This window comes from Montipora capricornis, chromosome 6, assembly GCF_036669925.1.
Source record: "Montipora capricornis isolate CH-2021 chromosome 6, ASM3666992v2, whole genome shotgun sequence".
Lineage (NCBI taxonomy): Eukaryota > Metazoa > Cnidaria > Anthozoa > Scleractinia > Acroporidae > Montipora > Montipora capricornis.
In genome coordinates this window covers 51,020,337-51,030,910 of record NC_090888.1, presented here as the reverse complement: position 1 = coordinate 51,030,910, position 10,574 = coordinate 51,020,337, and the positions used below count along the sequence as shown (strand labels likewise).

At 38.7% G+C, this 10,574-nt stretch overlaps 1 pseudogene; it reads left to right on the top strand.

Moving 5' to 3' along the window:
* LOC138054085 (piggyBac transposable element-derived protein 4-like) overlaps nucleotides 1-6,885 on the top strand; it is a 9,696-nt pseudogene extending 2,811 nt beyond the window's left edge.
* The last annotated feature ends 3,689 nt before the right edge of the window (nucleotides 6,886-10,574 follow it).

The following is a 10,574-nucleotide window of genomic DNA, read 5'->3' as shown; positions in this document are numbered from 1 at the left end:
GACAGAGCTGGAAAAGGCGTTTTCAGTCCTTTTTAGGGGGTTGATAGCTGTTTTAAACTGGGTGGAGCGCATATTCAACCTACGTAAAAAGAGAATCACCAATTTAAGCTGGGCAAATATGGATTAAACCTGAGACCGGATTTGACCGACAGCAAATATACACTTCAGTCATCCTTCCTATATAGGCCTTGGAAAGAAGATAACGAAGGCTGCAAAAAACAGATGAAGGTATTCCGCGGCAGTTTGCAGGCATTTAGAAGCAGAATGTTTTCTTGCATGTCTTTTTTATTATTTTTCGAACCTCGTGATATCGCCAACAGTAAATTAAAGGATTCATCGACGAGTTGATGAGCACCAAGAACATTGTGATGTAACATGCTACCCAAGCAGAATCGTTTGAAGGATTTGATTTCCGTACTAGTACTGAGCAAAAGCGCGGGAGGTAAGTCACGGCGAAGGCAATATAAATATACAAAACATTCAGGGAAGACTTTCGTTCTCGGAGGAGAACCGTTGCGGCTTGCACATTTTGCTGCTGAAGTTGAATGAGTATTTGATTCTGATGATATCTCGTCACCATGTAAACACGATAATATGCAACTGTCGTCAACATAAATCCCAAGGAAAATATAATGATGGAAACGAAAAAGTGAAGGTTTGCGACCACCGCAGAAGCAACGACACAACTTGCCAGCCATATGGTGGCCAAGGCTCTTACAACGCGTTTTGTGGTGACAAGTTCTGCATACCTTAAATGAAGAGAAACGGCAAGAAGTCTGTCAACAGCAATGGTGGAGACATTCAGGAACGATGCGAACGCGAGAAGATATAAAACAAGGTAACAAAGAGTTAAAGTAAATGGACAGAGTATGTCAAGGTTGTAGTTTTCACTCAAAGCCAATTTAAAAACCACTGCGAGCCTCATGTGAACGAAGAATCCCACAAAAAGATCAGAGAATGCGAGACTCACTAACAGGTTCGTCAAATTGGCTGGTAGCGTTGAGACTTTCCACAAGGCGCGAATAGCCAGAACGTTTCCAATTGTTGCCACTGGTGAAAAAACAAAGTGTAATATGCACAGAGAAAACAGAGCTTTACTATAAGATTCAACCAGAAGTCGAATTCCTCGTAACTCGTAAACGCAGAACTGGTCGGCCATGGTAACTTTTGCATTCGTTAAGATGTCCTGGCAAGATTATTCTTCATTTTAATTGAAGGGTGAATGTCCAATTAGCTTTTTTTTTTCTTATTACATGTAGTTAACGAGAAAATTTATGCAACTCGCGCTTGCCTTGTAAATGTGCCGACAACCTGCTTTGTGCTGTCAGCACGAGTTCGGATTTGGTAGACCCTCCGCTAGTGATTTTATAAGAGCTTCAAACTATGAGAATTCTCTAAAGCCTGGCTTTTTATGTTGACAGTAAAGGAAAGCTAAACTAGCTATTGGCATAAAGGCAAATGATGTTGCGATGTGGCTCGTGCATGTTAACACAGCTGTATGATGTAGAGTTTAAATTTTCAGTGTCTTGACACTGACATTTAACCGGGCTTAATTTAGTGGCTTTGACGGCAATACAGCGACTTCCGAGACAAAAATGCTGTCTCTGAGGTGACCATGTCTTGGTCGTTCCATTTGCTTCTTTACCCATTTAAACTAATTGGTAGCCAGAATATTGTGACAATCAGTAACAAAGCAGAATTTGAACTCAGTGTAGCTGCCAGCATATTTTGCTCCCTAACCACTATAAAATTTTCAGAGTTGGGGTTTGCCGGGTTCGTGAAATATGCAATGTGTTCTTTGAAAACTGAAACTGAAAACTTTCTTTATACTCGAGGGCCTGGAGCTTACTAGGCTCCTAGCTTAAGTACCTAATGAGTCGAGTATAATACTGAAAAAAAAAAAATAAGAATTAAACTATTTATATCAACTATTTACTTACAACTATTTACTTTCTTTATTAATTAAGCAATAGCTCTCGATGCAGGTGAAGATGTTGTAGTGTAGGACTTCCATAAGACCATCAAAAGAAAAAGATGTCCCATGAATATCTCTTCCGTTGAGTGTTATGACCTGTGTTTTTGGGAAGTTGTTAGTTACAAATAAAATATAAGAAGTCACGTAAAGTTTTGAACTGCCAAAAGGTCTGGATAGTAGCAGACACATCGACATTTTGAGAAACAACACAACACTTTTAATTTAAAAACATGTTTCGACAGAAACTTCTGTCATCTTCGGTTTAAATTGCAAAGTACAGAGTTGAATATATAGTATGAAACAACATGCTAATTAATTATAAGAACAAAAGGAAACATGACAATGTAAAATATTACGAAGAAAGTTTTAAATTAACATAATAAAGTTGATGATTAAGTGTAGGTTTCTCCCATTGAATATGAATGGCTTCTTTTATCTTAAGTTGGAAGGTGGTAGAAGCGTGATCTAAGATGCTGAAACAGTCCTTGTAATATTTTACATTGCCATGTTTCCTTTTGTTCTTATAGTTAATTAACATTTTGGTTCATACTATATATTCAACTCTGTACTTTGTAATTTAAAATGAAGATGACAGAAGTTTCTGTCGAAACATGTTTTTAAATTTAAAAAGTGTTGTGTTGTTTCTCAAAATAAGTTTTGAACTCGTAGAATATTTAAAGTCAGTGGATAACCTTTTCTCCAATCGATCACTTTGTCTGGTGAAAGATTAAACTAGGAGCAAACATCTCCCATACTATATGTCACGGCATTTTTAAAGACCGATCTATTTTTAGACTTCCTATCCGGAAAATGTTCCGGTTCGGTGGCGTTATGACGTCAAGTTAGTTTCCTGTGATTGCTCATCGGGCTCCTGCTCCTGCGACAGTCTTATTCACGGGAAATTCAATATAAAAATAAATCGGTCTGTGAAAAAGTCGTGACAGGAATATAGGGCTGTTGTTCGCTCCTAGTCATGGGTTCCTGCGTTTGCCAAAAGTCAGAGAAGCCTGTTCTATTCTGGCACATTTCTTGCTTGTTATCTACAGATATGGATAAACGCCTGAAAAGAGAGAGGCAATCAAGTTAAAATAAGAGAATTTCATGCCTTTGTGATTAAAAGCGAAAAAGTCGCTTGAGGCGTCAGCCGAGTTTTGTTTGTTTGGAGTTTCTGATCCTTTCACAAAATCCACATTTTAGACTCTTGAAAAACTTGCTATTTCTTTGAGCAGCAGTTTTTAGCACAGAAGGTCCTTGAACTTTCAACGCATTTTACTGAGAAAGCATGCAATTTTTTTAGTCCCTAAAAATTCCACAACAAATCGTTGTTATTGAACAGTGTACCTTATCTTCCCCACGGTAATCTCAGAATATCTTTATTTCGGACATTTGGACTGATTCTAGGCCTTTTTCCAAGCGGTTTTTTTTTTCTTAGAACAATTCTACTGCTCTTAAACATTCAATGCATTTGAATAAGGACCGTAGGCAACATGTCTTTCCTAGTTTTTCAGCTTCTAGAAATTTCCTTAAGAAATCAATCATTTTTTGTGTTGGTCGGATCCGTCCCGCATAATCTCAAAAAATCCACACTTTAGACACTTTTGAAAAGCTAGCCTTTTCTTCAGTCGATTCTAGGCATTTTCCCAAGCAGATTTGGGCACAGAAAAAAATTATACGGGCTTTTAATTAAACTTTTTTAGCCCGTTAACATTGTTCACGTTGTACATACAAATTTAAAGAGTTGCAGTGCCAGTTTGTGATTCCACTCTGTGATGATCAAACAGCCATGTATGGCAATTTCAACATTCGCTCGATATATTTACATTTATTTATATCTTGTTTTTTAGCCCGTTAACATTGTTCACGTTGTACATACAAGTTTAAAGAGTTGCAGTGTCAGTTTGTGATTCCACTCTGTGATGATCAAACAGCCATGTATGGCAATTTCAACATTCACTAAAGTCCATGTACATTGACACTAGGCACTCTTAACATCTTGGAGAATTGGTAAAATGGGGTAGCAGTGATAGCACAGTGGTGAGAGTACTCGCCTCCCACCAATGTGACCCAGGCTCGATTCCCGGCAGACTCGGCGTCATGAGTGGATTGAGTTTCTTGGTTTCCCTCTTCAAGAGGATTTTTTCTTCGTGTTCTGCGGTTTAACTTCCCTTCTCCTAAAAAAAAAACATTTAATTTGATTTCAATGAACTAGTGTTCTTCGGTTTAACTTCCCTTCTCCTAAAAAAAAAAACATTTAATTTGATTTCAATGAACTAGTGCCACAGAGCCACAAGACATAGAGCGGTTTTCAATTGAGTGTCGAAAGTAATTAGCAAATTACTTTGGTTTTGCATGACTTCACTCAGTGATTGGTTCAAAGCTCTCGTGCCACTTTTTCAACCAATCAGAAGAGAAACCAAAACCAATCGTGGCTCGCGCGTGCACATTTTCCCGCGTTCTATGTCGGCTACGTGTAATTACTTCGTGTGTTAATTGGTTTATAGGGGTTGTCTCCGTCCTTTTTGATTGGCCAAAGTAATTACTTTGGTTTTGGTTTTACGACACTCATTTGAAAACCGCTCTAAAGTTCATCAATAATTTTACAACCAATTACATTTCTAATGAAATTAACCAAGTACGGTGGCCTAGACTGTGCAGCGCTCTTGCGTCGGTTCGCATTTCATGCATTAAAGATCCGACCAGTGCCAGGGTCACGGAGGTTCTGACATGAGGCATGAAAAGACAAATTGGACTTTGTTCCTTCATTAGAGGATATTTGGCAACCTTCAATTTCTCACAAAATTATCAAATTTGTCCTTTTCGAGTTCTAGTCTATTGACTAAATACCCATAAAATGATCTCTCACTCCCCTTTCTCAACAAGATAATTACGAACAGCTGTCGTTAAGTGGTCATTGTTCTTAATATTTACACTGTTGCCTGGTAGTTTATTCCTTGTCTAGCTCCAAGGCCTCTGTTTTCACCGCGGACAATCCGTTTTGGGTCACGGCCGCTCATCCCGGTGACGTCAGCGAAAAGGATTGACGAGTGAGGCCTGGGAAAAAGCTGTACAAGGACTAGGCAAGTTTATTCCAACATTTAATACACCATGGGAAGAAACTGTTTGCATGCTGGTTGAAATTTGAACGAAGTCGGAGGAACATCACGGAGTTACCATCTCTTGAGGCGTGGGAGAAAGGAGTTAAATACAGATCTCTCTGGAGGTCAATTTTTCTGTTCGTTGGAACGTGACTTATCTACTAGAGTCTGTCTACCCTCAAGGGACGGCCACTCCTGTTGTTTCCGGGCTTTTAAGGCGAGCAAGCCAGTTTCCTTCAGGTGGTCAATTTTACCTTTCTTGTCAACAACAAAAGTTGATTTGATTTGAATTATGCACGGAATAAATTGGCACTACACTTTGATGAAGTCCATTTATCATTTCCATTTTAAATACTAACATTATTATCCTTGCTGTTCAGGCAATGTCAAGCATCTTACAACACGATATAATACAAGAAGAAAAAGCACTGTTTCCAGGAGCGCCTCCTGTTGTCTCTTAATTCGACCCTTCAATTCAATACAGTGCTATACTCGTTCAAAGATTGCTGAGAAAAAAATTCAAAACAAGGCTGCAACTAATATTGAGGAGCAGATTGAACCATTCGTGTTGACAAAACAGACGCCTTCCTCTGACTTATTCTGTTGTTAATCCCCGCACTCTTCATTCATGTCGTGGACCCCCTAAACGAGCCTGCTGGTGATAAATTAAGAAAAGTAGAGGCTCTTGTGCAGTATTTTAAGACAAGATGCCAAGTCTTGCACCAGCCGAGGCAACATGTCGCTATTGATGAGCGCATGGTGAAGTCCCAACACAGGTCGGGCATCCGACAATATATCAAGGATAAGCCCACTAAGTGGGGCATAAAGTTATGGGTATTAGCCGATAGCTCCAATGCCTATGTTTAGGATTTCAGCATCTACATAGGTAAGGAGGCAGGGCGGGAAGTTAGTAATAATGGCCTTAGGTACGATGTTGTCCTGACCCTTATGCAAAACTATCTCGACCATTGTTCAACTTTTATACATCTATGACCCTTGCCAAAGACTTGTTTAACCGTGCATGTGGAACCCTTCTTACCGGTACTATTATAGATAGCAGAAGGGACTTCCCAGCAAGTCTGAAGAAAGGCAAGGAGTTGGGCAAAGGTAAGCCTAAGGGAACTATGCGTTGGGTTAGGGATGCACCTGTGTTGGCATTGCAATGGGTTGACAACAAGGTTGTCTCCATGATTACCACCGCCGGCAATGCAAATGAGACCACACAGGTGAACCGGAAGAGAAAGACCGGTGGTACCTGGAATGCCACTGAAGTTCGGCAGCCAGGGGTTTTCCACATGTACAATCAGTATATGAATGCCGTGGATCGATCAGATCAGATCCTCGCCACCCACAAGGTACAGCGGAAGTGCATGAGGTGGTGGAAAACCTTATTTTTCCATCTTATTGATTTAGCCGTAGTCAATAGTTTCATCCTCTTCAAGGAACAACAACGTTAGTTCCCAGATAATGAAGCTCTTAGGCGACCTGCCAAATACTCATTGGCGTCCTACCGGGAGGGGCTTATTCGTAACATCTGTGATCTCCCTGCCGTAGATAGGCTCCCCACTTATGAATCAGTTAGGCCTAGTACCTTGGGTGCATTTGATGTAACCCACAGTCCAATTTTTTTGGACGTGAAAAGGCAGTGTGAGGTGTGCGTGCGGGAGGGAAGGGGTCGGTTCCATGTGTACACCTCCTGCAGTGAACCCCAGTGCCAGGGGTTACACATGCACGTCACAAGGGAACGAAACTGTTGGCAAGTGTTTCACTCACGGCAGTTTCAAGATAAGTTTGGTAAATAAATGATAAATGAACCCCAAGGTAGCTAAGATCTAGAACTGTACATAATGTTGAACTGTATATAATGTTAGTACCGTTGTGTTATTGAAAAAAAAAACCAAAAAAATTAGAGTAGCATTTTTATATGTTTTTGTACTTATTTTACATATTGCTTGTTGTTATCACATACTAATGCCTCTTTGTCTTGAGTGTGGGGTCTATCATCTCTTGAGAGATACTGTTATCTCTCAAGAGATACTGTTATCTCTCAAGAGATGATAGGGGTGAGTGGTGGGTACCCCACCCCCCTTTTTTTTTTCAGGTCTTTCCTCAAGGCAGATGAAGTGTAACAACCAAGGATTGATAGAGGACCATTGTTCCGCAAGTAAGTGAGATAATTATGTTCTGTGGTAGTTGTAATTCATTTCAATTTGCTGTACATGTCATAACTAGAACAGGGGACATTTAGGACATTTTGCCCTGCTTATTTCAAATCACCTGGTTTTCATTTGTTCCATCATTTGAGTTCTGATTTTATAATTTATGCTAATTTATGCAGTTCTGAAGGCCCTCATTCTATCAGGGTTGGTGATTGTTGGTTGAAATGTGTATTTTTGGGGAACCTATTCACATATCTTTTATGGGAGGTAGTGCTTTCCACCGTAACAAATTCCTGGATGAAGAAATAAAGAAATTATAGTCCCAGTATTGAATTTCACTCCTTTTTTTGTAATTTGCGAAAAAAATTGTAAAAAATTCATTTTTCATTATTTTCAGCCAAACTTTCAGGATGTCTTTGCCACGTAATAGGGAACATTTTCCTCAGGTCCATCAAGTGTTAACCCCACATCATCAAGCCCCTCTCACTCACTGAAGCTGTTTATTGTATTATAATTTATGCAAATTCCATGAATAACTTCATGTATTAGTAACAGTAGGAACAACTTGTAGGCTCAAAAATGGTTCTTGGTTGTAGCTTTATCTTTTTCCTTTCATTTGAGATATCATTTACCTTTCTTGTGTAAGTACCTGGAGAAAAATAATTAAAAATACCAAGAGTATCAAATTTCACTCCTTTTTTGGTAATTTACAAAAAAAAATGTAAAAAATTCAATTTTCATTACTTTTTAGCCAAATTTTCAGGATATCTTTCCCACATGATAGGGAACATTTTCCATTGGTATATCAAATGTTAACCTCACATCATCAAGGCCCTTTCACTTACTGAAGCTGTTTTTTGTATTATAATTTATGCAAATTCCATGCATAACTTCATGAAAAAGTAAAAGTAGGAACAACTTGTAAGCTCAAAAATGGTTCTTGGTTGTAGCTTTATCTTTTTTCTTTCGTTTGAGATATTATTTACCCTTCTTGTTTAAGTACCTGGAGAAAAATAATTAAAAATACCAAGAGTATCAAATTTCACTCCTTTTTTGGTATGTTTGCAAAAAAATTCATAAAAAATTCAATTTTCATTATTTTTTAGCCAAATTTTCAGGATATCTTTCCCATAGGATAGGGAACATTTTTGGTATGTCATGTGTTACCTTCATTCCATGGAGGCCCTTTTCCTTACTGAAGCTCTTCATTGTATTATAATTTATGCAAATTTAATGCATAAATTAATGTATTAGTAAAGTAGGAACAACTTGTAGGCTCCAAAATTTTTCTAGATTGTAGCTTCATCCTTTCTCTTTCATTTGAGGTATAATTTGCCTTGCTTGTGTAATTACCTGGAAAGAAATGATTAAAAATATGAAAAGTATCAAATTTCACTCATTTTACCCCCTAGGGAAAAGAGTTGCTGGAAGAAGTTACTCCACAAATTCTTTTCTTTGACACTAAACCGTTCATTTCTACGGATGAGTTATTTCAAGTGGATGCATATTTCTAAAAAGTGGTTTAGTCGTTTTTTCCTTTGTTCAGGAATGAAACTCGAATTTTATTGTTAACTGGAATTAAATAACAATCATCTGTACTCTTTTTGGACAGAAATAATCGATCTGTTGCTGGTTTGGTGGCCTTAAAATGCGAGCGAACAAGAAGTTTTTTTACTCCGCTTGCCTAACGGTTTTTCGATGTGCCTCGACAGTGACAAGAATTTTGCACTTATGTAATTGCAATGAGTTCTCGTAAAAGTATAGGGAGAAATATCACCAGCTTGTGTTTTCAGAAGTTTGTTTAGAGCACGTACAGGTAGTTTTTTGGAGATCTTGTTTGAAGTTTGTCCTTTCTAGCCGATTCTGGTTCTAAGCCAAGCTGGCGTGTTTCAATGAAATGCATCGAATTTAAAATGATTCGACAGTAGATTTCGCTGGAAAAACCGATATCACACTCATCCCTTCGTGATTCATGCTATCAGTCGGTTTTTCAGGTGAAATTAACCGTGGAATTCACTAGTTACGCAGCGAAGAAAATGTTACATAATTAAGCAATATCCGGGAAAACCAAAAGATGGACAGTTCCAAAGCCTTTTATTTTCACTAATCCTACAGCAGTACAAATAAATAAACCGGGAACTCCGCCTTTAGGCTTGGCTAAATCTATATATTACCATAAATAAGCTATACTGTATTTCATAAAACCAAATGAAAATCATAAACTCAGAGCAAAACCCGGTGCCACAATCATTGTCATCATCATCATTAGGCTGATTTAGCAACAGAACGGGAACGTCAGTGGCGACGGCGCGCGCAGAAAAAACACCAATGAGAATTCAAAATAGAATAGACTCCACTCTTTTCTTCTCTATTCTAAATTCTCATCGGTAGTTTTGCTGCGCGCGACGTCGCCACTGACGTTCCCGTTCTGTTGCTAAATCAGCCTATTATTGTCACTAGTATTTTCGCACTAAAGCGTTCTTTAAAACATTGCATATCACGTCATTGTGCCACAATGACCACTACTAATGAATGTTGTGGAAATTTCGAATACGCTGGAACCTACATGAAACGTCATCATTCATAATAATGAGAAAATGCGACACCAGAAAGTATGGCCCAGGTAACATAACAAAACTTAAAGAAAATGCGAACAAGGAAAGCAAATATTATTACAGTACAATGATACTAGCAAAACATATGAGTCTCAGACGTTTATGTTCAATTTCCATCTTCTATGTAGGTTAGTACCCTACTTAATTGTTTCGCCAATATATGTCCATGATGAAGAACCATCCAAGACCTATATAACGCACGATGAGCCAAGCATTCACCCACTTTTTATTTGAAATTATTCGCCTTAATTCAAGCACAACACCGCTTGAAGGCCCAAACATTTTTAGGATTTTTTGACGCTGACTTTTCCCGCTACACCGAGACTAGAGAAATAAATACGCGGCAGAACCTTCAAAGCCAGCCTTTGGGTTATATCTTGAAAACGAGTATTAACGTTGCATAGTTGATTATAAACGTGGCATCTGTGGTTAGGCCACAAAAAGTTTGAAGAAAGTAAGACCTGATCAATGATTATGATTAGAATTTCATTTGGAAGCCTATCCATGTGACAGGTCAAATCGTCGAAGTGATTGACCATCGCGACGCTGTCATCTCCAACAAAGCGGATCTCCACTGGTACAGGGCATTTGTCTGTAGGCACGGCCGACACCTCTTCTCTATGTTTCGCGGGCACCACCTCTGCCTCTTGGGAACTTAATGAATCTCCATCTTTTTCTTGGTTACATTCGTAACTTTCTGCCAGGTGTGGCTCTTCCTCCGAAACTGAAG